General features: G+C 40.5%; 1 long non-coding RNA gene across 1 annotated transcript; it reads left to right on the top strand.

The window, feature by feature from the left end:
- Nucleotides 1-637: 637 nt before the first annotated feature.
- On the top strand, nucleotides 638-23,657 carry LOC112487987 (uncharacterized). The gene is made up of 4 exons (XR_003051632.1): nucleotides 638-1,466; nucleotides 3,071-3,166; nucleotides 9,900-9,958; nucleotides 23,130-23,657. It is a non-coding gene; the product is annotated as an uncharacterized LOC112487987 (long non-coding RNA).
- The last annotated feature ends 2,665 nt before the right edge of the window (nucleotides 23,658-26,322 follow it).

The raw sequence follows: 26,322 nt of genomic DNA, 5'->3' as shown, positions 1-26,322 counted from the left end.
TCAGTGTACTGCCGAAGAGAAACTTGAAATGCAGAACTCTAGAACTCGTGAAGGCATTGACCTGAAGTAACCTTTTTATTATATTTTCTGTGTATATGTATTGGCAGCAGGCAAGTCTAAAGTTACTATTGTAAACCACATTCATCATGACAGATATACTGCACAACTGCATGTGAGAAACATGTTTGTTTTTTCACAACTGCATGTGAGAAATATGTTTGGGTTTTTTTTGCCTTTTTCAGGGAACATTTGTCACATTTTTCAATCTGTTTACAATACAAGTAGAAAGCGTGGCACCTGGAATACTTTCAACTTGATTTTTAAGAGAACGATGTAATTATGCCACTAATTTCAATGTAAATAGACCCCAAAAATAAAACATTATTCTATCAAAAGACTAATGATTATGCTTTGAATATCTTGTACATATTTATATCACAACTGTAAAAGTCATGTCCAATATATAACTTAAAAGTTTATCTGTCAAATAAGGTACTAATTACATTAAGTAAAAATGCTCTGCTCAAATTACGATTTTATTTTACCCACACGTGGATATTTTGCCACTTTAAAGTAGGATTTATTGTGATATTTTGTAATATTTGACCACATATTATATTGCAGGACATGTCTTAATTTCACAAGGAACAAAGTGAATGGCTACTGTTTTGATTTAAAGCTTTTAAATCAAAAGAATACATCTTCTACTCACAAGTGTCCAGGAAGAACAATAGTGATTTAAAATCACTTTTCGGGGAATTGTGTTAGTTTAAGTTGATAGTTTACCCTTCAACCCTCACCTACCGTAATGTAAACTCTTAATGTAACAGTAGGGAGCGTAAGAAAAGTGAGGAAGCAGAGAAAAGGTTCCACACCGTACAGACAGTCAGTAAAAAAAGAGGTAAGCGTGCACAGCAACCGAAAAATTAAAAAAGCTCAGCTGGAACCTCTGAGAACAATGACTTAGACCGGCCAATCACAGCGCGCCTACTTTTCACTCAACGTCCTAATTCTGGCCAATGACCAGCTCCAATGGGCGGGGCCAGCCTTGACGCACTGAGGCTCGTGATTGACGCAAGCTTTCTAAATTTAGCCGATGGCGGGCGGAGGCAGAGTGAGATAGTAGAGAACCCATTCATTGCGCCAGCCCAACTATTCTAGCGTTGCGACTATGATCCGGCCAAGCCAAATATAGTCGTAGACAGGTATTTTTAGCCTCAAAGCGTGTCCCCGTTTTCATTCGTAAAGGCAACCTGAGCGGCATGGGATCGGTGTGAAGGAAGCCACGGCTCCTCCATTAGCACATCATTTGTAAACACGTTTCAATAGTTTCACAGTCATCTGCTGTTTCCTTCTCAGAGATGTCACAGCAACAGAAGCCACACACTCAGATGTTGTGAGCTTTCTCTGTCCGCGTGGAAAAGACCGGAAAAGTGGAGAGACGAAAAAGCACACACATGCAACAGGTTTGTGAAGTACGACGCTTTCTTTCCCCCCACACTAACCTAACGCAAACTGAACTGAGTGGAATCAGCTTCCAACGGCTACTTAGAACTGCTAAGAAGAAGAAGAAGAAGAAGGAACGAGCCGAAGCTGAGTGTGTGCTCTTGACGCAGTGTCAAGAGCGCGTCCTCCCTGGGAAATCCCTCTACTGTTACACCTTGAAACAGGAACTCACGGAAGGAAAGCCTCACATTTGTTTGTGTGCGTGCGTGTGTGTATGAACAGTGAAAGCCCTGTTTAAGCACAAAACAACACCAAAAACGGCCAATTTTAAAACGTATCCTTCAACAAAACGCCCAGTAGATTCGATATTCTAGTCCACCGCGTGTCTACATTTGAAATATGACCAGCTAATGATACTGTGAAGCGTTGGCCAGTAATGACAGTGCCAGGATCAGCTGCAGGGTTGATCACATGACACCAGTTCTCAGCCAGAGCTTGAGGACACTGCTTTATTTTATTTCATTAAACACGCTTAAGTTTAAAACTAAACTACAAGTAAACTCCTAACTATTAACTGAAAAGTTAAACTTTTCATCAGTTTACAAAATCATAAAGTTTTAATGTACAGTTAAGGACAAAACAATAATCCCCCCAAGGAAAATTGTAGAATGTTCCACAAACGTTTATACAGAGGAAAATATTTGTCTTGAAGCTTGCATTATTTTACCATGCCTACAAAAATGTAATTAAAAAAATAAGTACCTTGGCAAGTAATAAACTTTCATTTATATTCACAATAGAAAAATGTAGAAACATTAGAATTTGAGTTGTCACCTGTGATGTTAATGAGTCCAAAAACTACTTGTTTTCTGACAAATATTCATAAAATACAGCAGCTTTTAAGCTCATAGTGGGAAAAGATGCTGTATAAGATAATCAAAATGCAGACATAGAAAATAAGTTATTGAAAAAACTGTAGAAAGAAAAAAACAGCAGCCTAAATGTGTGTGAATATGCTAAAATCAAGAAGCAGACGGTGTTCTGGAATTGAACCGTCAACTGTCTCTCTAACGAGTACTTCAGAAACATTAGGTGACATTTATTATATATTACAAATGTTCTACATTTAACACACTGTAGACTTATGGGTAATGTAGCATAAAATTAGTTTATCATAGAAAATTAATATTTATTTTTTTGTAATGGTTCCCATCATTTAAGCAAAAAATATCTGATATCTTTTTGTCCTCTACTACGTTAACCACTCACCCTGAATAACCCCCTCTATTTCTTAGAGTATAACATAGATCACAAGTTTGAGAAAAAAATGTAGGTCATCGGGCATAATGGCTCATTATTTTGCAGGAGACTGTGCTTTTCAAAATTGGAATATCGTTGTGAAATATGTCTCATCAGCACATCAGAAAACAGAGGCTCTGTTGTCAATGTTCTCTGTTAGAAGTACATTTTGTCCATGTCGTGTAAACTCTCGTAAAATACTCCATTCATATTAAAAACTGACAAATTCTTTCCTCCTGGCTATGAATGTACAACACAGAAAGTCTCATGTCCCGTCGCTGATATTCATCCCCTGTCCTCTGTGTGTTTCACCTGTCTCCTTCAGCGGGCTGGGCTATCAGCTGCTTCCTCTGTGACCTCACTGCCGTGACGTGTAAATCCAGATTAACCTCCTCGCTTATTCTGCCAGACGTACAAAGTGGTAAGAGATTATGACTATGACTATCACTATCTTTTTAATAGAGCCAGGCATGTGGATAGTCAAGTGCCCATGCCTTAGTGTCAGGTGACTGGCAATCATAATATCTATCTATCCAAGATCTAAGATCTAAGGTAAGGAACCACAATCTCATTATCGACAGTAAAACAAAAAACAAAACCCTAAAACAACATTCAGGGACTGGACCACAGGTCAAGCCCTAGGCTGCTGACCTCTGTTCCTCAGTTTGTGGGGTAGTGAGGCAGCTGGAGCTGTTTATCCAGGGCAAAGGGTTTGTTTTTGTTTTTCACAGGCAGGTGGTTCCAACTGTGACAGCTTCCAGGTACAGGTCTAGGAAGAAAATATGAAATCATACTTGTATACCTATACACACGTTTACGAGAGACTTCAAATAAGTGTCTGAAAACAAGGCCGTACATATAGTACATGTATACTCTGGACAGGACAGACAAGACATCTTGGTGTGGTATACAGGGATTTAACAAAGAATTTTGAATTTGTTTTGAAATTCTTGGTGTGGTATACAGGGATTTAACAATTGTTAAATTTGTTTTGAAATTAAAATATATACAAAAAAATATACAAATAAAATATAGACAGACCAAAAAGAGTAAAAAATTTAAAAAAACTAATCTGATTATCTTAAAGTTGACTTTTGAAAACTAGACGTCTTACAAAGATCTAGCACAAATTCTGGTAAATACATCTGGAACCCTTCAGTTCATCTGTAGACTGTTAGCTTAATATTGCCCACAGTGAGAAAAGGCTTCATCCAAACTCTCTGACATGTAGATCAGCAGAGCCTGGCATTGAACCACTTACCTATTGGCTGAAAGACGAGTCCTGATCCAGAGCTCAGCATTTAAAAGTTCTGTTTTCTCTCTACGTCATCAACACCCATGAGAAATAGGCCTGTCCAACGCCCATCCACGCCTTAATTGGACAGGCCATATTTCTTCACATATTTTGCAAAGAAGCAGGCAACACCTGAGAAACACAATCCTTCATTTGCTCAAACGTATACACCCTCCTTTCAAAAAGGTATTTATTTACACTTTATATCTGTATTACGCCATTCGGTGGAAGATTATATTTGTTTTGTAACTGCAGGTTGATTTTTTTTTCTTGCTCACACTGTGAACATGATGCCTGACAGGGAAACACCTTGGAGTAATTGAAAGCAAATATTGGTCTAAGTTTTTGCCAGATGTTGTTTAAAAAATAATTAACAGTCGTTAATCACGACCAATAATTTGGTCGTGAAGATGTTTTTGCGTCTTTGATTAAATACTAATTAACCAGCTCTGATGAATTACACTGACAGGTTAAGTGTCATTTGAGCTGCTCAACCTCCGCAGGCCCGTCAGCGTTGTCAGATTTATGAGAGTGGAAGTTCTGTCTTTGTGTGTAAAGCGTTTGAAGGGTGCTCTCTCTCACAGCCGCCGCTAGCAGGACGGCGGTGCAGCATCTTCAGTCCTCATGTACAAAGCTGCTGCGTGAATGGTGTTCACACTGGGCCGAGACACTCTGAACTCTGTTTTATCGCAAAGCAGAAGTGAAAAGTGATTGTGTCACTTTGAATGAGCTCTCTATGTCTGTGGCCAAAGCACCAGCACTCAGTGCTCTGGTGACACTGGAGAAAGAGGAAAGAAGAGAATGAGAGAAACAGAGAAAGGCTTTTATCACCGTGTCACCGAATCTGCTCCAACTGTACGTCAGAGTGCAGGAGGATGTGGAGGGGAGGGCACGCGGGGGAGAGGATCGTTGGCGCAATAGCGCGGCCCTCAATGGTGGCATTCTTTCGTTTCTGCGGGGACAAACGCACGCGCACACACACTCACACACAAACACACAGTGGGGGATTCCCTCATGGGAGAACCCAAGTGCAGTAATACAAGCCATCGCTGCCTTATCACACCAGTGCCCAAAGACAAGAGAGAGGAGTATATGGAAGTGTTAGCATGAAGCCCAGGACAGGAGGTACACTGTAATATCGCCGAGCTAGCAGCGGCTGTTAGATAATGCTAACATAATGCATTTTTACACTTATTTATTTACGTGTGGACAGATGGAGACCAATGTAGTGCACATAAACTCGTGGCTATAAGTCGGTAGTTGCCCCCTGTTGGTCGGCTTTATCACCACACTGGTGTAAATGTGGCCGTGTGACCAGGCGAACAGGTGTCTTTTTCTGCTATACTGCTGTTGTTGTGCAGTTGTTGCTGCGTTTACAAAACTTTTTTGCAGTAAGTAACAAAGTGAGATACAGACATAAGGCATATGGGTAAATTTCGTGACGTGAAATGGTCTGTCTTAACCTGATGTTCTTGGCGATATTATTTTACCACATTTTATGCTTGGCTTTTTAAAGTTAAATTTTCTATTTATTTGGCAAAGTGTGTTTTATGATGGACTCATCAAAGAAACACACACTTTAAGCTGTTTTTTTTGTTAGAAGGTGTGAGACAGACAGGATCCAGCATGTTGGATTCACAGTCTGCAGCCACTGGGAATCTCTTGTGGCTCTGCTCAACCACTAAAACTAATAAGTGCATCATGTACTGCATGGGTAATAAGTTTAAATGTTAAACACAGAGTTAATTGTGGTTTATAATGCATCTCTGTTTTTAGTCATTCAGACTTGACTGATTTAAAGGTGCTGTGATTGTGATTGTGGTTCTGTGACTGATTTAAAGGTGCTGTGATTGTGGTTCTCTCACGTCTTTCTCGCCTTCAGTCACTTATATCTCTGTACAAGTCGCATAATTTCTACTTTTTAAATCTTTTACAGTGAATTTTTTTGTCTAGTTAGCAAAATGTACTTTAAAGTGACAAACCATTATGGATGCCAAATTTTTTACTTTTAATTTTAGGCATGAATGTTGGTGAAGAATTGGCAGCTCTGGAGTCGTAGCGTTGACCTGTCAAGTTGGCAACGACAGCCACTACAACATTACTGCTGATGCCATGTTAACATGTAACTATCAAATGTAAATGAAGTTTGTGCGTGGGTGTAATTCCAAAGGAAGTGTGTTGAAATAAGTGCAGAGTGGGCGTATGAGTCACCACACCGTGGGCAGTTGTTTAAAGATAAGTCCCTAACACGGCGTTTTGATCCAGATTTAAGACATTAACAGCTACGCTGTCGTCTGAGAGTCCACTTGAAAACACATGGTGGTGAGTGCTGCATGGAAAAGAGGAGGAACCAAATATTTGCCTGACGTCTATAAATAAGCCTAATGTAAAACACAACTTATTTTTAAAGGCTGGGAATTTCTGCTGCCTAAAATGTGTGTAAATTTAAACTATCTGATGAGTCACGTGTACGTCACTCGTTCTGGTGCCTGCTGGTATAATGCCTGATGATTGTCTTCTTTCACAGGCTCAGCCCAGGCACTGGTGTGACAGCTTGGTATTGTACTTCAGGTTTTTTTTTTTTTGAATAAAGTAACAAACTGAGTCAGCGTCTTAGTCTCTACTCTACAGTAGTTCCGCTAAAACGAAAAGCGTTTTTATTTAGGGTTACTTTTCGTCTAATCTTGTCAATTCATTTTAAAGCGAAAAAAAAAAAGAAAACATTTTGCCATAGACATTTTTTTAACAATATTTACAATAAATAAGTATTCAGAACTAAAACCAGAACTAAAAGTAGGTGTTCTATTCTGATAAATAACCCACCAAATAAACTAGGGTCACCAAGGGCTTTTCAGGTACCCCACCATCATTTGGAAGTTTTATGGTTGTCCTGCAAATGAATTCTGATATGTTTGAATTTCTATATAATGTGAACAGATGCTTTAGAGATGCCAGGCGTCCTTTAGCTTTACTAATCCTGGGCTCGTCAGATTACGCGCACCTGTTAATGACAAGTTTACCTAACACTGTATCAGTCCGCCACTCCCAAAAAGGGAAAGTCCACGATGGTAATGACGAAAAAAGAAAGATGATGTAAGATTTAGTCATAATTAGAAAATTCCTCAAGCCTGAAGTTTTAATGCGTAGTCTAATTTTTGAAGAGAGAATATGACGTACAGTAGAGCTGCATAGCTCTTGTGGAAGTCATTAAAACAGGTCTGCTAATGATGGAATCATGAAGTGAGTTAGGATGAAAGATACCAATTGCCTTTCTATGTATTTATTTTTCAATCTAGACCAGTGGTGTAAAACTCAATCGCTCAGAAGGCTGAGGTTCATAACTCATTTTAAGTTGCAGGTCATCATGGAGTCAAGTCATCCAGTCTTTATGCATTCTAGGAAATCTATGATAAATGGAACATTTACAAACTGAATTACTCATGCATGCACATGTTATACACACATGGAATTTGACCACTGCACTCAACCCATCCAGTGAACGTTAGTGTAGACAGTAACAGATTGTAGACTTTTATTTTAAGATAAGCTAAGATAAGATAATACTGCCTAAAACATAATTGTAGACTTTTATTTTAAGATAAGCTCTACTGCCTAAAACATGATGTGGTGGGCTGGATCTGTCCCGCGAGCCTTGAGTTTGTCTCAAATAGTAAACATTTAGTCTAAATATATGGCATAAATATGTAATATAAAATGTTTAAATGGCTGTGTTTGAACTCTCTGTAGTTGGCCCATTTTAAAATACAAATGTAAATGATTATTGCGATTGTATGCGATATATTGTGTTCATTTATCCAGTACACTGCTAACAGTAACATATAAATTCAATACAAATAAAGGCAAAGGCAGGTGGTGAGTGGACTGCTAACAGGCTTTAATACACTATGATCCTATGGTATGTGGACCTTGACTTTAGGAGCGCTAACGACTAATGGCTGAGAGGGAGGAACTTGTTCATTCATGTTTTGCCTGTGGCTGTGAGCTCACATGTGTATGAGTTTGCACGTCTATGCTTGCAGTGCACTGTGCAGTTTATAGTACTTTTTACAAGATGACTCAACGTGTGTTATGGTTTGCCAAAATCCAGTTAATCCTTGACATTTGTATACTGTGTGTAGATGGTATTAAATACATTGTCTAATGTTATGTCATAATGTTGTCTCATGTAAACACTGATTTATGAATCAGGGATGATTCATTTACAGCTCTGCCCCAGGGGGATTTGTAGGTATCAGCATTGAGAGTGCAAAAATAAAACTTAGGTTTTATAAAAATGCATTATTTATTCTTTAACTTTTACAATCATATAGTCTGGATTTTTTATAATTACCTTAAAGCCAAAAAGCAATTTTAGCCATTTTTAGCTATGGTTTAGTTCTTTCTGTTTATCTTTTGTCATCTTGTTTTTTGTTTTTTTTACTATTTTTTTTAGCAAAATCAAAAGTGTTATTTTTAATTAATTAAAAAAGTAATTCGGTTAACTTTTTGCTTTTGTTTAAACTACATTTTTAAATATTACCTGCTTTATGGCTCCCTTTCTGTTAGCTGTTTGGTTATATTTGCTAAGTTTAGTGCTAACTTAGCTGTTTTTAAGTAAAAACTTCATTTATATTTTTCTTTATTTCCTGTCTTTGGCTTATTTGTAGTAATAATTCAACACCTAATACTTAATTAGTTTTATTGGGATTGTCCACTATTTATTTATGTTTTTATTAAATTGCCTTTTTGATCAATTTAGCCAGGTTCTTTGCTAATGTAACATTTTTTCTTTTACGGTTCTTGCCACATTTATGAATAATCTTTCAGCCACTTTTGGACAACTTTAATTCTGTTTTGGTTGGGCAACGCTCTGCCAACCTGAATGACTTTTACATTGTCACATTTTAAACCAAAGGTTATGGTGCAACACAATGACACATATCTGTTGGGTTATGAGAGATTACCATCTTCTTTTCATATGGCGTCGCCTTGGACTTGACCTTTAGTTGTAAAAAGTTCAAGTCTGGTGACTCACAGCAGTTCAACTTTGACATTAAGAACTACTTCTCCTTCTCATGATAGAAGTTTGATGCTCAACAATTACCTGGGTATGGGAATCAAATGCCCATGCATCATTGCGTGCCATCGCGGCTGCGTGGGCGCTAACTGGCAGTAAGTTTGTGAAACCATAGGTGTCATTGTGATTTTCCCAGAAGTGTTTGGTGTGCACTCAAAGGCACTCCCAAAGAATCCTGAAATATTTTTTTTCTTGGCTAAAAGAAGAGGAGCACTCTTCCCTCCTTCTGCTCTATCAGCTGCATACCTGTAAAGCAAGTATTATACGGGCCGCTCCCTTTGACTAGCAGTGCTGACTTGTTGTGTGGGAGTGCATTTCCCAAAAAAGTCGACATATCTTAATGCTGACGTAAAATACTTGAATGGAATTCCATAACAATTTTTGAATTTCTGCAAATACAAAAATGCCATTTGTTGATACTCAACACTTTGAAGGGTCATGGGAGGAAGGGGGACGGGGGACGGGGGACCCTCCTCCCAATGTCTAGTTTAGACGTTTCCTTTCTAATGTCTAAACTAGAATTCTAATTTTGCCTCGGACCATAATTTTTGCTCTGCCATTAATGATGGTGTTTCTGCCCATAATCGTTTATTTCAAAGTAACTTAAATGTATTAAAATAAAGGTATAAATATTCATGTTAAGTAGTGTCTAATTAATGACTCACTTATTTAAAATTAATTTGAAACTGTAGTGTCTAATTAATGACTCACTTATTAATTACTAAAATAACTAAATTAATTTGAAACCTGTTCTCATACCAAAAATGTGTTTTGTGTCCAAAGAATATGTGAAAACAACGGCCAGCTGCTGACTTCACACCAGCCTGTGTCTCATCTGTAAGGTAATATGAACGTTTGCCTGCAGACCTCCTGCTCCTCTTACTCCTCCTGTTCTGCTCTGGCTGTTTCTCCTCTGTCTTTCCTCCGTCTCTCCTTCTACTCCACTTCACCCTCCTCCTCCTCCTCCCGCCTTGAGGCTGAAAAATCTTCTCATTTACAGGATGTGGTTAACCTGCTGTAACTAATGCTGTCAGAAGGAGGTTTCGTCACAGCTGGTCAGTGATCCTGTGTCATCTTTGGAAAGTTGTGTGTTTGTGACATAAATTCATTCAAACGTATTTGTTTCACTTTACTCTGCGGTGCTCTGAAAACCACATTCAATTACAGAGCATTTATAAAACTACACAGTTACTATGGAACTTTATTTACACTCTGGCCACAGGAAATAAATACTCACAATAATTCACATATTAACCATTTAGGTCAGTGGACTGAAACTCCTGGCCTGGGGCCCACTTTAGGCCCTAGAAACCATTACAGCCGGCCTGCAGCTAGATGTCAAAGACAAAATTATGATTTTTAATAACCAGAGGACGTGTGTGACAAGCACATTAAATATGCTTATTAAATATAGTATTTTACTTTTTTTTTTCAGTGGACACAACTTGTTGTGTAACGTTTGTTTCACTCGCATCTTTGGGAAACACACTTTGTCTGTGCTGCTCTTCTCTTTACACTTACTCAATAGATGGTTTGTATTCACTATCGCTTTCAAGTTGTGTCTTCTGGGCCACTACACAGGGCATCTGCGTAAATGATCACAAGTTGATTTGCAGCTTTTTGTTTATTGAGAAAGACAACAAACACATTTTTGTGGTACGCACCAGTGGAGTAGTGGCCAACTACGCTGGTACACTTTGTTGGTGGGTCACAATAGTAAGATATTGCATAACACCAAAGGTTCTGTCATGCCATAGTGACGTTGAAAGTGCAGTTCTTGGTTTTGATCTGGGTTCACATGACCACATGCCTGTTCCTGTCGTAGGTTTCCTTGGTCTGCAGGGGTACAAAGTGCGCCTGGGTTTGAACATGACAAACTAATCTGTTTTACCTAAGGAGCCACCATAAAGTACAGCGTTCTTGGTCTGGCTCCACCAGTCTGGTCTGCCAGGTGGTAGATTTCTAACAACAGTAAGAATAGTTTTCTGATCATTAAAACAAAAAAAGAAAAAAGTAAGTAAAAGTAAAGTAAAAATACAGCTTTGTGAAGTTTGAGGTCAACGCCAGGTCATGACCCCAGAAGGACCACAGGTCCAGTGTCCAGAACACCTCATACATACTCATTTCCTATGTAATCTTCTACGTCACTGAAGTCACCGTCTCTGTCACCTTCTCCTCCTCGTTATGTGCTAAGTCTGAATACAGTTTCCTCTCTCTTGCCATCACTCACTCCTTCCCCTGTTCTCTCTTTCCCCTCTCCTCACTCTCCCCTTGGGTTCTTTTGCTCCATGAGAGAGGAACTTCCACTGCAACTTATATACAGGAACAAGCTTCCACTGTGGAAACCCAGAACGATCCACTTTCCACTGTGAGCAGGCGAGGGGATGCCATGTTGACACAAACACAGGTCTCTTGTGTGGCTCAGTGTGTGACATCCACTCTTTCTTTGCATGTTTCCTTTGTTGCCTGATATTTTTAAAATATTTGTACACCTCGCTGGTAATGACGTCACAGAAAGGTGTCAGTTTATCTCCAAAGTTATCAGCACGGGCTCTTCCATTCAAATCCCACATGTGAACGTTCAGCTAACATTTCAGCGGCATGCAAAGCAGAAGTCTATATCTGTCTCTGTTTGCATGTTATTTCAGGTTTTCTTCCAAAAGACAGATGCTATTATTGTTCCTCATCCACATATATACGGGATAAGAAAAGACACAAAGGTCCATGACGTGAACAGTTCACACGAGCTGCAGTATTCAATTAGAATTCACCGAGGTCCAATCTGAAAAACCTCTGGGAATCCTCAGTTCTTCTAGAAAATAATCAATAAACTCCTCAGTGTAGTATGTGTGGGATATGTGACTGGTCTGGGAATCCTCAGTTCTTCTAGAAAATCAAATCAATAAACAGTGTAAAATATATTATAGAACATGGCAATTTTTATTTTAAATATTCAACATCCCTTTTTCAAAACATTGACTCAAACCAACCGCCATCTATGTGCAGTATGTGTGGGATATGTGACTGGCTGAGCGGTGCGAACTTCATGGGTTTCCCGAACACAGGGGTGATCCTCCACAGGGGCAATAAGTAGAGAAACTGCACTGACTTGTGACCTAATGACCTTTATTCAATACAAATAGCATGATTTGTCCATGCTCTACAATAGTCCTATTTACAAAAGGGGGCGCTGCAGAAGAGGTTCAGGGGCCACATATGGCAGAACAAACAGTTAGCTCCTTTATTAACCAGTAGTCTGCTGTGGTACCTGGTTAGAGAGGTCCATTTCTTATATGCAGTCCATGGTAGTGTATGAACAGAACCATTGTATTTGTGTGTGTGCAGGGATAGAGTGACTGTCAAAGATGTTGTTTCCATAGTTAAGATATTCCTTTGCTCCGTGAACATATCTGGTCTTTATATGAGGGGTTCCTGGGACTTGCATAATACAGTACTTGGCTCATAAAAAAATTCTGTGTGTGTGTGGAAAGGTTGTGTAGCTGTACTTTTATGATTGTATTGTGAGTGTGCGTGTGTCCCCATGACACCTTGAAGGCTCTCCTGGCCGCGGCTGTGGAAATGCTACTTTGTCCCACTGTGCAGTGTGGAGCCGGGGGTTTGAGGAGCGGATGGGGCTTTGATGGTTGGATGAAGAAGAGGAACTGTTATGCCGTGGCACTGTAAGGAATACTCAGGCCAAATGAGACAGGGAAACTTGGTCTTAGTCCCATCTTTGGGAAAACCAAACTTCCAGAGTTGTCCCTTGGCCTTTGGAGTGGGCTCTACTGTGAGCGACACCATCATGTCACTTTAGGTTACAGTGTTTGTTTCTGTTACTGTCTCACAACCAGCAGATTGGGTATTAGGTATGTAGGTAGGAGTAGGTATTCCTACTACTTGAGGAAGAATTCAGTATTGAGTCTGTTTGTGTTAATTTGTTATGACTAACATGTTATGAATATACATATTAATGAAATCACATATCAGTATTGATATACGTATCAGAAAAAAGAGCCAATATGTGCTACTGATTATAAGGTCATGTAGAAACTGTAAATTGACAAGCTGGTTGTGTTTGTTTATCTTATTTTACCACGTTTGCTAATGTTCCCCCGCTCATCAAACTCCATGTGTCTTTAACTATTTCACTATTTGTTCTGTTGTTTAGTAACAAGAACTGACCAGGCGAAACTACAGGCCTGATGGTGGGATTATCTGCCTCCCTCCGTGATACTAACATACCAGTGACTTATCTGTGCCGTCCCTGGTCTTCTCCTCCCCATAGAACACCAGTTTGGAATCTGTCCTTAGAGGCTGCATGTGTGTGTCTCAGTAGTAGTGGAAAGTCTTTGGGAAGCTGTGCCATGGAATGTCTGGGCAGAATTCCCATCCTTCCCCTCTGTAGAGAAGACCATTCACACAAAACTGTATGTACGCAACATGAACACGTAGCACAGCACAGCATGGAAACACATGTCCACTTGAGCGGGGCTTCAACTCCCTGCACGGGTCACAATACTTCTGCAATACAAAAACAAAAGATTAGTGACGAAATGGCGGATGTGTTAATCAGTGAGGTCTGAACTGTCTCCCACTGATCGCTGGCTGTTTCCCCTTCTGTGTCTGACGTCTAAAAGCTCACTTTCTCTGAACTCTCTCTTCCTCTTCTACTTCACTGGAATGTATCTTCAGTGTTTGACCCCGTGATTCATCTCTCCCACACTGACCACACCAATGTTGCCTGTCCACTGCTGTGCTGAGCTCTCACTCTCTTACACACACACACACACTTCGCCGTTGCGTCACTCTCCTGTAGTGTGGTCTACAACTAGTAGACAGCTGTTCCTGCTTAGCTGTCATATCGGCCATGATGTCAGAGCTTTGTTGTGTGTGATTGGCTGACGTCTGATCGAGTCCAGCGTATGTGGGAGACTATGGTTCTTTGTGCCGCAGAGCCTTGTGGTCATGGACGAAATGGTCAACTGCTCAGTGACCTCTCAGCCCACAGCTGAACACTTGCGTCTTTCTTGTCACCACAGTGTGAAAATGTGCCGCGCTTCTGTCACAGCGGCCGCTCGACAGTGAAACTGATACTGGAGTGACACACAATTCACGTGAGCAGAATTAACACAGCGCCTCCTGGCTCCAGACACCGGTGATCAGAGCGGTCATCGTGGTAAAACTGTGCAGGGATCATTTCTGAGATTTGGGAAAGTCTCCTACAGAGGTTTACCAGAAAGACTGGAACCCTCCCTACAGACTGTATAACCAAGTGACGGAAGAAGGATGAGTAGGAGAATGACCTTTGACACTTGTGTTCACGATGGAACCGAGCAGAAAGCTAGTCAGGGATTTTTTAAACTCCTGTAGAATAAATTTGCTGACACTTTCTTTTGTAATTCACAGCTCACACTCCTCACCTGAAGAACTAACACACTCTCTGCTGTTAAAATTATCCCCTGCCCTGTGACCAAAGTTGTTTGTCTTGGATCCTCGCAGGTATATACTTATGTTAGCCCCGCAGTAAAGTGGGATCTAGTCAGGCTTAGAATAAGATGTAGGGTCTCCACATCCAGGAAGTGAGTGGGACGACCAAAGCCTTTAATTCATATTCATTAGAAAGGATTTTAACCTGGGGTTTATGGGAAATATTAGCGACACAGCTGCATGAACTATTTTCTGTTTTCTTTCTAGAAAAAGTGGGTCAGGAAATAAATGTATGCCAGTTGCTTATTTGGGAAATATTCCATTACACTTGGCTAAAAGTCTCAGCACTTGGTCGCCATGGTGAAGTCCTCCGAAAAATCGTCATGACAACTCAAGCCAGCGTCAGTCATGTTTCAAGCCAAAACACATAGCTGTCTCCTACGCATCAGCAACAGTTACACATGCACGCACACACAGACGCACACGGTAAATAAGATGCAACTCGGATTTGAAATTCTTTTTAATACACAATTCACAGAATTGTCTGCCGTTTTTGTTGCTACCAGTGATTCACTGGTGCTAAATTGGTGTGTGAATGTAAAACTTTTCACGTCTTGGCTTCTCTCTGTCTGTCCATCTCCCTGACCCTGTACATTGTTTCACACTATCGCACGATGCTGTTTTTCTGCAGCTCTGCTGAGGCCGTGAGCTTCAGACTCACCAGAAGGATGAGACCCTTCCCATGTTTTTTATTTCCTCCAGTTGACTACACTGGATGAACAATGGCATTTTGTATTTAAAATGGTTATTACATTTCTCTCTCTCTCTTTCTCTCAGTCTAATCCAAAATAATACTGTATTGACTGCTGAGGCTGGCGATGTTCTGCCTGTGTGGCTTCCTGATTTGTGTAATGTTTATGGCCCATTTTAGGATCTTCATGCACCACCTGTTGATAATGATAATATTTTCTTGCACATTGAGGTACACGGCTTTTGTGCAGACAGCAGTGTAGAGGCTAATATTGTGTGTGTAAACAGAACACACTAATGTGCCTGAAGTGGTTGCCTGTGGAAAAGCACTGCTTCTGCATTTTTTTTTACAAAGACATGTTACTATACCGTTTTAGCACAGCATTTTAAGACTAGACCTTTTTGGCTTTTACGGCAATTTCCCACAAACTTTCTAACAAACTGTGTTGCCTGAAGGTAAAGACCTACCTTTTCCTTTAAGTACAATACCATACACACACACACACACACAGAAACTCCCTGCTCCCCATTCATCCCTGTTTGTGTCCCATTTTCTTGTAGCGTGTGCAGATGCTGGTGTGAGACTGTGCCACTTCCACCCGCCTTGTTTCCACTGGGGTGGAAAATAATAGTGAATCGAGCAAAAAGAGGGGAGTGGGAGTAAAGGGGGCAGTGGAAGGTGAGTTAAGGGGGGGTGAAGCATCAGTGTGAGTGAGTGCACCCATTAACCCACCCAAAGATACTCCTCTGGGAAGGTTACCAGGGTTACTGGGGTTTGGCCCCTGCCACCTGTGTGTGTGTGTCTGTGATTTGGTTTGGGGTGAACCCCCTCAGACTGAGGACGGACTCAGATGTGGACCACTTATATTCTTTGTTCTACCACCGTCTCACCCCACACTGGTCAGCATTTTACTTCTGCTCAGAACACCTGCTACTTGCCTCCTGAATGGTGGTGTCGTTAGCTGCACCTGTAAAAAATGCAATCACCCACCGTCATTTTTCAGACTTTTTTTTTAAATTTATTTTCGTCCTCTTCCATTCATAGCACCATGGCCAGAATTTATTTTCCATTTATTAATTATTTTGCTATTTCTTTGAGCTTTCTAATCGTGCGAAGCAGCATAGTGCAACAGGCTCAATTCTTAAATTCTAAAGTTGTGTTCCACCTGAGGACCTCTCACATACTCCATGACCGTCTCTCTTCTCTCTAAATCATCACGATGAGCAGCTCTGTGGTCCAGTGATCAATGTAGTGACTATGACGCCCACTCGAGTCTCGCTTGTCAGTTTCATCATCTCATCATGTGATGTAAATGGAAGTGAAACCTCCCACTCTCTCATATGACTTCAGTATTACAATGACACATCAGGTCTGTTATCACCTGCTCACCTGGTGCTTAGGGAATAGAAATTGAAAAATCGAACTGTCTGCTCATGTGACCTGTGAAAATGTGTCTACGTCTTTGTGTAGGATAAATACGCCTTGGCATGTGACACTCATACATCATCAACCATTATAATTCATTAGTCATTATCGAAGTACGCTTTGATAACTTGACTGTTTAATGACTGTTTACTTTGACAGACAGTTCCGATTTGTCTCATTCTTTTGACTTAAATCTAAATTTTGGTTTTAGACGATTTAGCCAACAAAAGGGGTTTCTCATCGATGTAAACCACTGGAAGGTCGCAGGGTGTCTGAGGTTCAACTTTGTGTGATTTCACTTTGTTTGTGTGTGTGTTTGTGTGTTATATATTTGCTAATCCTGGAAAGAGAAGTGAGATGGATAACCTTCCGCTAATATCTAAAAATAGGCCACTTCCACTTGCATCACTTCCTCTTTCATTCACAGTTTGCATGTGCTCCCCTCTGCTCTCATTTACACAAGCGTATCTCACCTGAACTATCTATGTGTGTCCTTTAACAATAAGGTTTGTGTGCTTGGTTGTGATCCATGGTTTGTGTGTGTAAAGCTATTGCTATCATCTGTATATATACATATATATATACATATATATGTATATATATATGTATATATACAGATGATAGCACCCAAAATATACATATATACAAGTGTCATTTTGTGTGTTAACAGTGATTGTATATGTGTGCACTGGAAAGTGATGTCCTGACACGTGACGTAGATATGTGGTGTTTTCCAAACCCAAGAAATGGAACCAGCAGTGACGAGGAAGTGATGTCATCAGCAGGTTTCCTGCAGCTGCACATCTAAAACAACTCCTTTGTCACTTTCTTTCTCTCCGTGCTGATATTTCCATTGATATCTACCCCCCCCACTCTGTGTCTTTGTCTCTGTCTCTGTCTCTGTCTCTGTCTTATCTCCTTCTCTTTTTCTGTCTGTGTCTGTCTTTACTTCTTGCTTCCCCTCGTTTTTCCACTGCAGGTGAGTAGGCGTTCACTGTCTGTTATTATGAATGGGATGTGTTGTTTACGCTTTGACAGTTATTTATGTCAGTGCTGATGAGGAACACATAGAGTGTGACCACACTTACTTCCTCCTCTGTTGATCTTCTCCCTCTGATTGGCCAAAGCTTTCACTCAATGGCAAATCCTGTGCGTCTTGCAAGAAGAAGCTGTGAATGTGTTTTTTTTTTTTCTTTTTTGGTGGGCGTACTTGTGTACATTTGTGTACGTGCATGTACGTGGGTCAGAGCGTTGAGGGGTCTCAGTGGGCTTCTTTACAGAGATACTGTAATTGATAAAAACATCCTGTTTCCAAGGGAGAGAGTGAGAGAGTTAAATTTATTTCCAAATGATGTCACACGGCCCACGCTTAAAAAAAGAACAAATTTGTGTTTGAAACTGTGACTACACAGCCTCACAGCTGTCAAGTAATTTGCGTCTTTCTCAATAATAGGAGGCTGATACTCGGAACAAAGCGCACATTCTCACAAACAAAACGGTTTGTTTTATTTAAGAATCTCGGGCTTTTCCATTGTAGTTTAAAAAAATACAAAGGGTTTTTTTTTCTCTTTTTTCTTTTCTTCTTTTTTGAGAATCATTTACACAGTGTACTACAGTACGGTACAGGACAGTATACAGAAAGATACATAGTCAAACAGACGGCACACGATGACTTGATGGTGGTGCTTTGCATTGACAAAACATTAGGATTATGATAATACAGTGCTGTTTGAATTTTGTGAAGGGCAGCAGTTAAAAACAGGTTATTCTGCATCTAGCAGCCTTATGGCAGAAGAAATAAATGACTCTGAATATCGATCTGTCTTTGTTTGAAGGCTTCAGGTTTTGTCATTCTGACAGCAACAATGTTAACTCTCAAGACAGTCCAGGACCGTGATTAATAATATGTTTTCCCTCCGGCTTAACACGAGTTCAGGTCACAATTGAAACTATATGTACACACACACATACGTATATATATGTACATATATATACGTATATATATGTATATGTATGTATAATTTAACAGAAAATAAACCCCTGCTCTGTGAGAAGCCAAAGGAAATCCATTCACCCAGTTTTACACCTGCTTATTCTTCTTTTTTTTTTGCAGACTTGTAGGCTGAAGCTCTATCATAGCAGATGCAGAGTCGACTCTGGAGACTCTATTAGAGGACTAACAATTAATCATTGAGACTTCTGTTCACATCTACAGTACAGGTAAATCCTCTGCTGAGGCTAAGATTTACGGTACTGTACAGTAACCAGAGGTTTACTCAAATGGTATTTTTTAGTATATTTTTGTTTAATGCCCAACTGCTGCCAAAATGAACATATGTTAAAGTTTGTTGATTGGCCTCTTGCTATAGCTGATGTTTGATTTTTTTGATGTTTGAGTTATTATCCTGCAAACAGTAACAGACACTGAATGCAGTAACAATGACTTTGGCAGCATACTCAAATGCATGTGATGTAGCAGCCTAGCATATGTCACAGTGCACTCTTGTTTGTTTCAAACCTTACATCCAGTTAGGGATTGGAAACATTATCGACTCGTCAGCTTCAACAAAGAGTTTACAGACCAGATTGTTGCTCCTTATGTCTGTGTCACCTCTGTGTACATTTGAATGAGCCGTACTTGCAGAAACATGCTGTTGTCGCATAAGGATAATTTGTTTGGACTATCCACTGTGTGTGGATAGTGCTGTTAAAGCAGAGCAAGAGATTGCCGTTTATCTAACAGACGTAGCACAATTCCCAGTTATAAGAATCTACTCGATGGAAATACAGTGCTGTAATATTGCCTCTTGAATCAGTATCTGGACATGATCAACAGTTTGTTCTGTTTGGAACCTGTCAGGTTAATTAATCCGTTCCTCTCTGTGTCTTCTCTCTTTATCCACCGATGTCATGCATGAGTTGCTAATGGAATCTCCAGCTCGGTCTCGACGTAGCAGCAGGAAAAATGGAGTCATCACAACAGTGATCCAGCAACTGTCTTAGAGGAACAGCGTCACACACACACGTCTTAGTCCAACAGGTTTAATGCTCACCTGGGACGCTGGGCACAAAGGAAACCCCTAATATGCACATACGTAGCTACACCCGCTAATCTCGTTATAATATTAGGTTGTAGAAGACTTTCCTGGACCTGCGTGGACACATGTCTATCCACTTACTACTGAATAAGTAGGCCAGGTGATCATAGAGTTTCCCGGCTTTAAGATGCTTAAGTGGCGCTGTGACATCACATGAGAGGACACCTCATACCAATTCAAAGGATCCCCTTGCTATTTTCGTGGACATACGCGTTGCCTGTCTGAGTGAGTCAACAAAGACGAGACGGAGGCCAAGAAGTGTCTTCTCCTCAGAGAGGGAACTGGAAACCCAGAGCGTAGCCAGGGTTAGACACTTTCCCCCATACATGGCCGTGTCTGCACAAAACTCCTAATCACATGCCAGGAATAGTCATGGACATATGCAGGCTGGAAATTATTAGTGAGAATAGAGAGCAATCAATGCATGGAAGACACACACAGATGTTGATTTTACTCACCGAACATGTGGTCTTTTCCCATGGGGGCAGAAAACCGTTGAAACCGTTTGTAGTATTTGTGTGTGAGAGTGAGTGAGTGTGTGAGTGACAGTTGATAAAAGAGAATAAAAGAGAATAGAACAGCTCTGTAGAGCCACACTACACACTGAGTGCCAGGTAAGAGCCTCTGTATGGACCTGTGGCCTTGTGTGGAGTGGGCCTCATTCTGGTGTGTTGTTTATCAAAGAGCGTTTTACTCACTGTCTCTCTCACACACAAACACACCAAATCCAATCCATTTTTTTATTTTTTTTTTTTCTAAAGCAAATTTAAAACAACAAACTTGCAACAAAATGCCAAAAAAGAACAGGTTTATATACAAATACACACACGAATAACGCGAGATATACAAATAAATAAATAATCATAGGTTAGACACGGAAAAAAAAAACCCAAAAACAATATTACAAGGCAGTGAAATGTTTGAAGGCAGATCACTCTGCTGCTCACAGGACCTCAAAGACCTGGATGGAGGCAGATCCATCTATAAATTCACAGTACAAATTTAAAGGGAATTGAGTAGCCTGCTGGAAGTCACTGAATAATGCACAGAAGAAGAGGGATGGCCCAGAATTTTGCAGTTGCTGTAGATGGGACAGGGATGCCTGGATGACACCAGCATGGACCGCAGTGCAATAAACCAAGGGATTCGCGCAGTATGAATATATATATATATATATATATATACTCAGCAGATTAGCAGCACACTGTAGTGGTCCACAGGCTGTGTAAAGGTGCCGGAGCGAAAGCGTGTTAGGTGGTCCGTCATGTGTCATGTCAGGTCCTCCTTTATGCTAATGTCCTTTTCATCAGTGTCATATGATAATGACTCTCATGGCAGAGAGGCTGCTGCAGCACTCAGACACAGAGTAAAAGCTGTGTGGTCTACTCCACCGCGTGTGTGTGCTCCACTCGTCCCTCTTTGTCATTGTCCGTACATGTCCACACTCACCTGTCTCTGGCTGTCCGCCTCGCTGCCTCCACTTTCCTTTTGTCTGTTCTCCTGTCTTTCATTAAGTCATTGTCAAAAAAAATAAAAATACTGCTTTAAATGTTGTAATAAAGCTAAACCAAAGTATATCTTTTATTCAGACTAGTGGTCTGGTCTGGTATTTATGGGGGTCTAAACTGGAGCCTGTCATGGGTGACTTTATACATTGTTAAATGCATGAATATATTAAAATATATTATAATTATTATAATATTATACATTTTATAAAATTTTATATATATAAATAAATTATTATAATTATAATAATATATTATAATCAATTGTTCAGTCCCTTTCCAAACCAACAGAATATACTTTATAGCCATTATTCAAATGAAGCATTATTTCATGTATGTATAAGTTGTTTTTTTTTTAACATTTTTTAAGTGATCATGTGAAAATACTGGCGATCATCACATGCTGGTGTTTGTCCTGACTGAGGTAAAGGCCTGGTTCTTAAGGAATATGAAGGGTGGAGAGGAAGTGAGGTCTCAGTCTGGGGGGGGGTATGAGGGGATAGCACATGGCCCTGGGGAATTTGAAGGATGTACAATGCAAGGAGTGTGTGTGTGTGTATGTGTGTGTGTGTTGTCTGCCTGAGGTGAACTAGAGGATGTTGACACTGATGTGTTCTGATGTACTCGCGCACAGACACAGGCCCTGCCCGTGACTCACAGACGAGATGTGTATTCCCTATGGGACAGCCCTGGGAACAGACAGACAGACACACACACACACACACACACACACACACACTTGCCAGGTTAGATATTTGCCAAAGCAACTCACGGATCATGTTTTAACAGAAGAAAGGGATTTGGTCTGGAAGGAAAAATTGGATCACTTGGACGTTTGACTGCAGACTGAATCAGTGGTTAAAGAATCCCATTGTGTGTGTGTGTGTGTGTGTGTGAATATGGCAGAGTTTTACATAAATGGCTGTGTGAAATTAGGTTGGGATTTTACGAGGTTTCTCACTCACCTTTGACTGCAGCCTCACATGCGTAGCCACAATGTTCTGTTCTTTCGCTGCCTGTCACTGGTACAGTCCGGTCATGAATAGTCCTCATTGAGCGCCTGTGTGGGCTGATGGGAGGTTTTTTTGTCTCTCGGACTGAGCGGACTTCTTTCACAAAAACCAACTGCAGAAATTTCGGATAGCAGCTGGGGGTGTTGACTTAATAGCTCTGGATCATGCGGGTGGATAAGGAGAAGAAAAAGTCCATGAATTTTTTTTTTTTTTTTTTGCTCTGAGCCATTGACTTTGCCCCGCTCCGTCCCTGCCTCCCTGTGCATAATTAAACAGTAAAAGGCTTAGATTAGCCATGGTTTAAATCTGCATTGTGTGCGTAGATTAAGATACAGTTAAAAAAGAAATACTGATACAAAAAGAGCCAAAGGGTAAATTTGAGCTGTGTGTGACGCCAAGCGTATGCTTGTTATAACAGCGCTGGAAGCCTCAGAGTGACAGACAGTGAACATGTGTGCACACTAATTCACATACTGAGTGTGTAGGCAATGGTGGATGATCAATTGTTCAATATAAAATTAAAGTGTATGGCACAAAGAACTGTTTGTAAAAAGCAGAGCCTGATGCCAGCACAGTAAACTCAGTTCCCCGTATTTTCCTATGGGTCAGTGTCTGTGTGATATGTAGGCACTTTGAGAACATAAAACAAGTATGATAAAGGAATATTTGTTCAGGGTTAAAGAAAAGAAAAAACAGGAAAATGTACAAACTGTGATCCTTGGGCAAAATGTTCTAAATGCAATTGTGAATTTATAACAGAGCAATTGAGAAATATTCTTCCACTGTCTTCACAGGTTTCCAGTGAGCTGCCAACCATTCATGGCTGAATACATCTTTTGTCCCCTGCGGGCAAATGTAGGTGAGTTGTGGGAACTGGTGACTGAGGGATTCTTTCCAAAGCATTCTGAGCACGAAGATTTTGATTTAATGACCGTTTCCTCTGAGTAAAAGAAAAAAACCCAGAAACAAAGTGGAAAAAAAACACTTATTTTTTTTCCCTCAATTCTGCTGCAATTTTCCTGGAGCAGGACATGGGAATGAACTAAAGACATAAACAAGGTACAGAAAAAGTCTAAAAAAAAAATAAATAAAAGCTAAAATACATTTTTTTACTCAAGCAGAGTAACTTATCTCTAGAAAATCATTAACAGATGTGGTCGTTTTACAGCCGCTGTATTTGAACCTGTCTTTGTTGTTGTATAGTATATGTTAAAAATTCACTTTATGCTTAAAAACTCTGGATATTGTAGGCCTATTACTACCAAAATTTAACTGAATGGTTTCTGAAAACAACTGAAGAAAAAACATTCATTTCATTAAACCAAGACAATGAATTCTACCCTGTGACAATCACTGACATTAGCTTTGAAGAACATCAGGCTAGTTGAAATGATGTACATTTTAAAAACCTGAACAAATGTAGATGTAACAAATTAGTTATATCATAATAAGTTGGAACGTTTTTCAATGTATGATTTTTGTTACAAAACCTGGTGAAATGTCAGTTCAAATTTCAGCACGCAGCTGCTGGAGGTGTACAGCTCCGGTCACCGCAGCTAATGATTGGTGGGTTGAACTGTGGCTCGGGCTCAGCAGAGCTGGATTGATCAGGCTGAGCATTACAAACATGTTCATTGAATCTCCTGCAGGAGACACAGATAATTCATGTTTGTGAACAATGGGTGAAAATGGTTCCCTATTGTGAACCAGAACTCTCTCTAATTCATTTACAATCTCTTACAACACTGTGGTTTCTCTGAAGCTCTCAAAACTATACTGTTATACAGTACAGTATGGATACGGTTACATAACATGACTATTCCAGAGAAGAGCTGAGTCATTGATCTGAAAGACTCCTTGAGAAAATATAATTATATAATTAAAACTTTAACCTCGATCCTGATTGTTTTAGGGTTGGGGTGAATCGTCTTTTTAGTCAAAGTCAGTTGGGGTTTAACTGTGTTAATGGGACATGATGATTCACGTTTTGCCATTCGCGTAATTTCTGAAACATTCCTGTATTTTGTGAATCAGTGTCTTTTTGCAGCCACATTACTTCATGGGTGTGAAGTGTGAAGTGTTGGTTTTTTTGTTTTATTGCACGTGACGTGGAACCGCTGTTAGGTAAATGTCTGCACCCGTGGTTTATAGTGGGGGATAAACCTGACCACTTTGGTATCCCAGGAATCCACAACATCATCACATCCTGGCCTGATAACTGTGGAACAGCCTGATTCCTATCACTAGTGATGTTGAAACTGTCTGTGTATTTGGACACGAGACATGTTGTCTTTTTATACCATAATAGGCCTCTCTCAATAACTGCCCCATAATTCTACACTCCAGAGTAGTTACAGCTGGCGCTGGCCTCAAAAGGAATAGGGAGGAGGTGAGATAGGAGCTGTTATTGTCACTGCTCACACACACACACACACACACATAGAAACGTGCGCAGACACTCACGAGGAGTACTGTAATTCACTCTTTATTTCAGACATCAAGGTTTCCGGAAGGAATTCCAGGCATCCAGGGAACTATCTTCCTGATTCCTAAAGGCTTAGCATGTTGCTCGTCCTGTCTAGATCCTCAGCCAAGAAACACACTCTCTCACTCAGTCCCAAAAGTTCAGATATCTTCTGGGCCGGTTGGGTTTACATCATGACTAAGCATCAGAGAATGCTGTTGTAATCCTCGCTGCTTCAAACCGACAGTGATGTATTTTCCTGACGATGCTGACGTGGCAAAGACACACATGGACTGTGCACATACAGCAAAAAACACCAGTTTGAATACTTGGCCTAAGGTCTTAAAGTTAAGAATCACATACATCACATACATCAACTGGCGGCCCGTGGGCTGAATCTGGCCTGCCAAACCATCCTGTCCAGCCCCCAAGATAAAAGTCCGGAAAGAGTCTGGGCCTCTGACAAATTGTTGGTGACCCCTGGCCTAGACTCTCAGAAAGCATTTTATTTATGCAGCGTTGGTGGTTTTTTTTTTTTAAATGACAGTGTTTTTCTGTAATTCTTAGCTTCATTGTTTATACATTTTGACCGGAGAGTGAAGTTTCTATAGATGTCAGTGATCGCAGGATTGTGCAATAACTCAATGCAGAATGATTAAAGCTGGTTAATTTAGCCTTTGTCACGTCCTTCTGTGTGTTGCAGCTGTCAAATCATAAATTATCTTTTCATAACATATAGACAAACAGTCATTAGGTTGGACGGGGAAAGCAGTGGAAGTGTCTTCTTTGTTCTCTGAGATGATTGGCCAGGACAACAGAGTTTGGAGGTTGGAGCGTGTAAATATAACCACAGATATTTCATGCTCATCACCAATCTCCACTTCCTCGTTCACTTCACTTTGAGGACTCCTACTCCACGGTGAATGATGAGTGAGCGAGTGCTTCAAGAGTGTGTGTGTGAGTGTGTAGATGGTGAAGTACTGTGTCCATGAGAGTCTCTTCTTCCCCCCACTCACCAGGCGCAGAGGAGTGGGCTGCTGTGGAATTGAGAACCCTCAGCCTCCTTCACTACAGTGTGAGAGAGCCACGGGGTCCGCGCTAAGTGCTACTGGGCACTATTACTGTAAAAAGGCCCACTCTCTAGGGTGTCCTTTCAAATGTCTGCTAAACGGGACTCTACTGACAGTCATGGTCGATTAGTGTGTGTGTGTGTGTGTGTGTGGGCCAGTACATTATCCCTTGTATAATGTGCTGCTGAGAAGGTTGGTGAAGCTGAAACCAGATCAGGTATGTGTGACAGCTACCGCGTGAGTGTGCATTTATAGAGCAGTGCATGTGTGTGTGCCAGGTTACAGTATTAATAGGCAGCTGTGTATTTGTACAGGCCACTAATAACCACATGGCTGATGTTGGTGGATTGATTTCCATCACACTCTGTGACGTAGAAGCGCCTGATGCTGCAGGTGTCTCCCCAAATATCCAGGTCGTTCTCTGCTTCATCAGCAGCGTCTCAGGGTGAACCT

This window comes from Cynoglossus semilaevis, chromosome 13, assembly GCF_000523025.1.
Source record: "Cynoglossus semilaevis isolate Cse_v1.0 chromosome 13, Cse_v1.0, whole genome shotgun sequence".
Classification (NCBI taxonomy): Eukaryota; Metazoa; Chordata; class Actinopteri; order Pleuronectiformes; family Cynoglossidae; genus Cynoglossus; species Cynoglossus semilaevis.
This window is presented reverse-complemented; position numbering and strand designations above follow the sequence as displayed.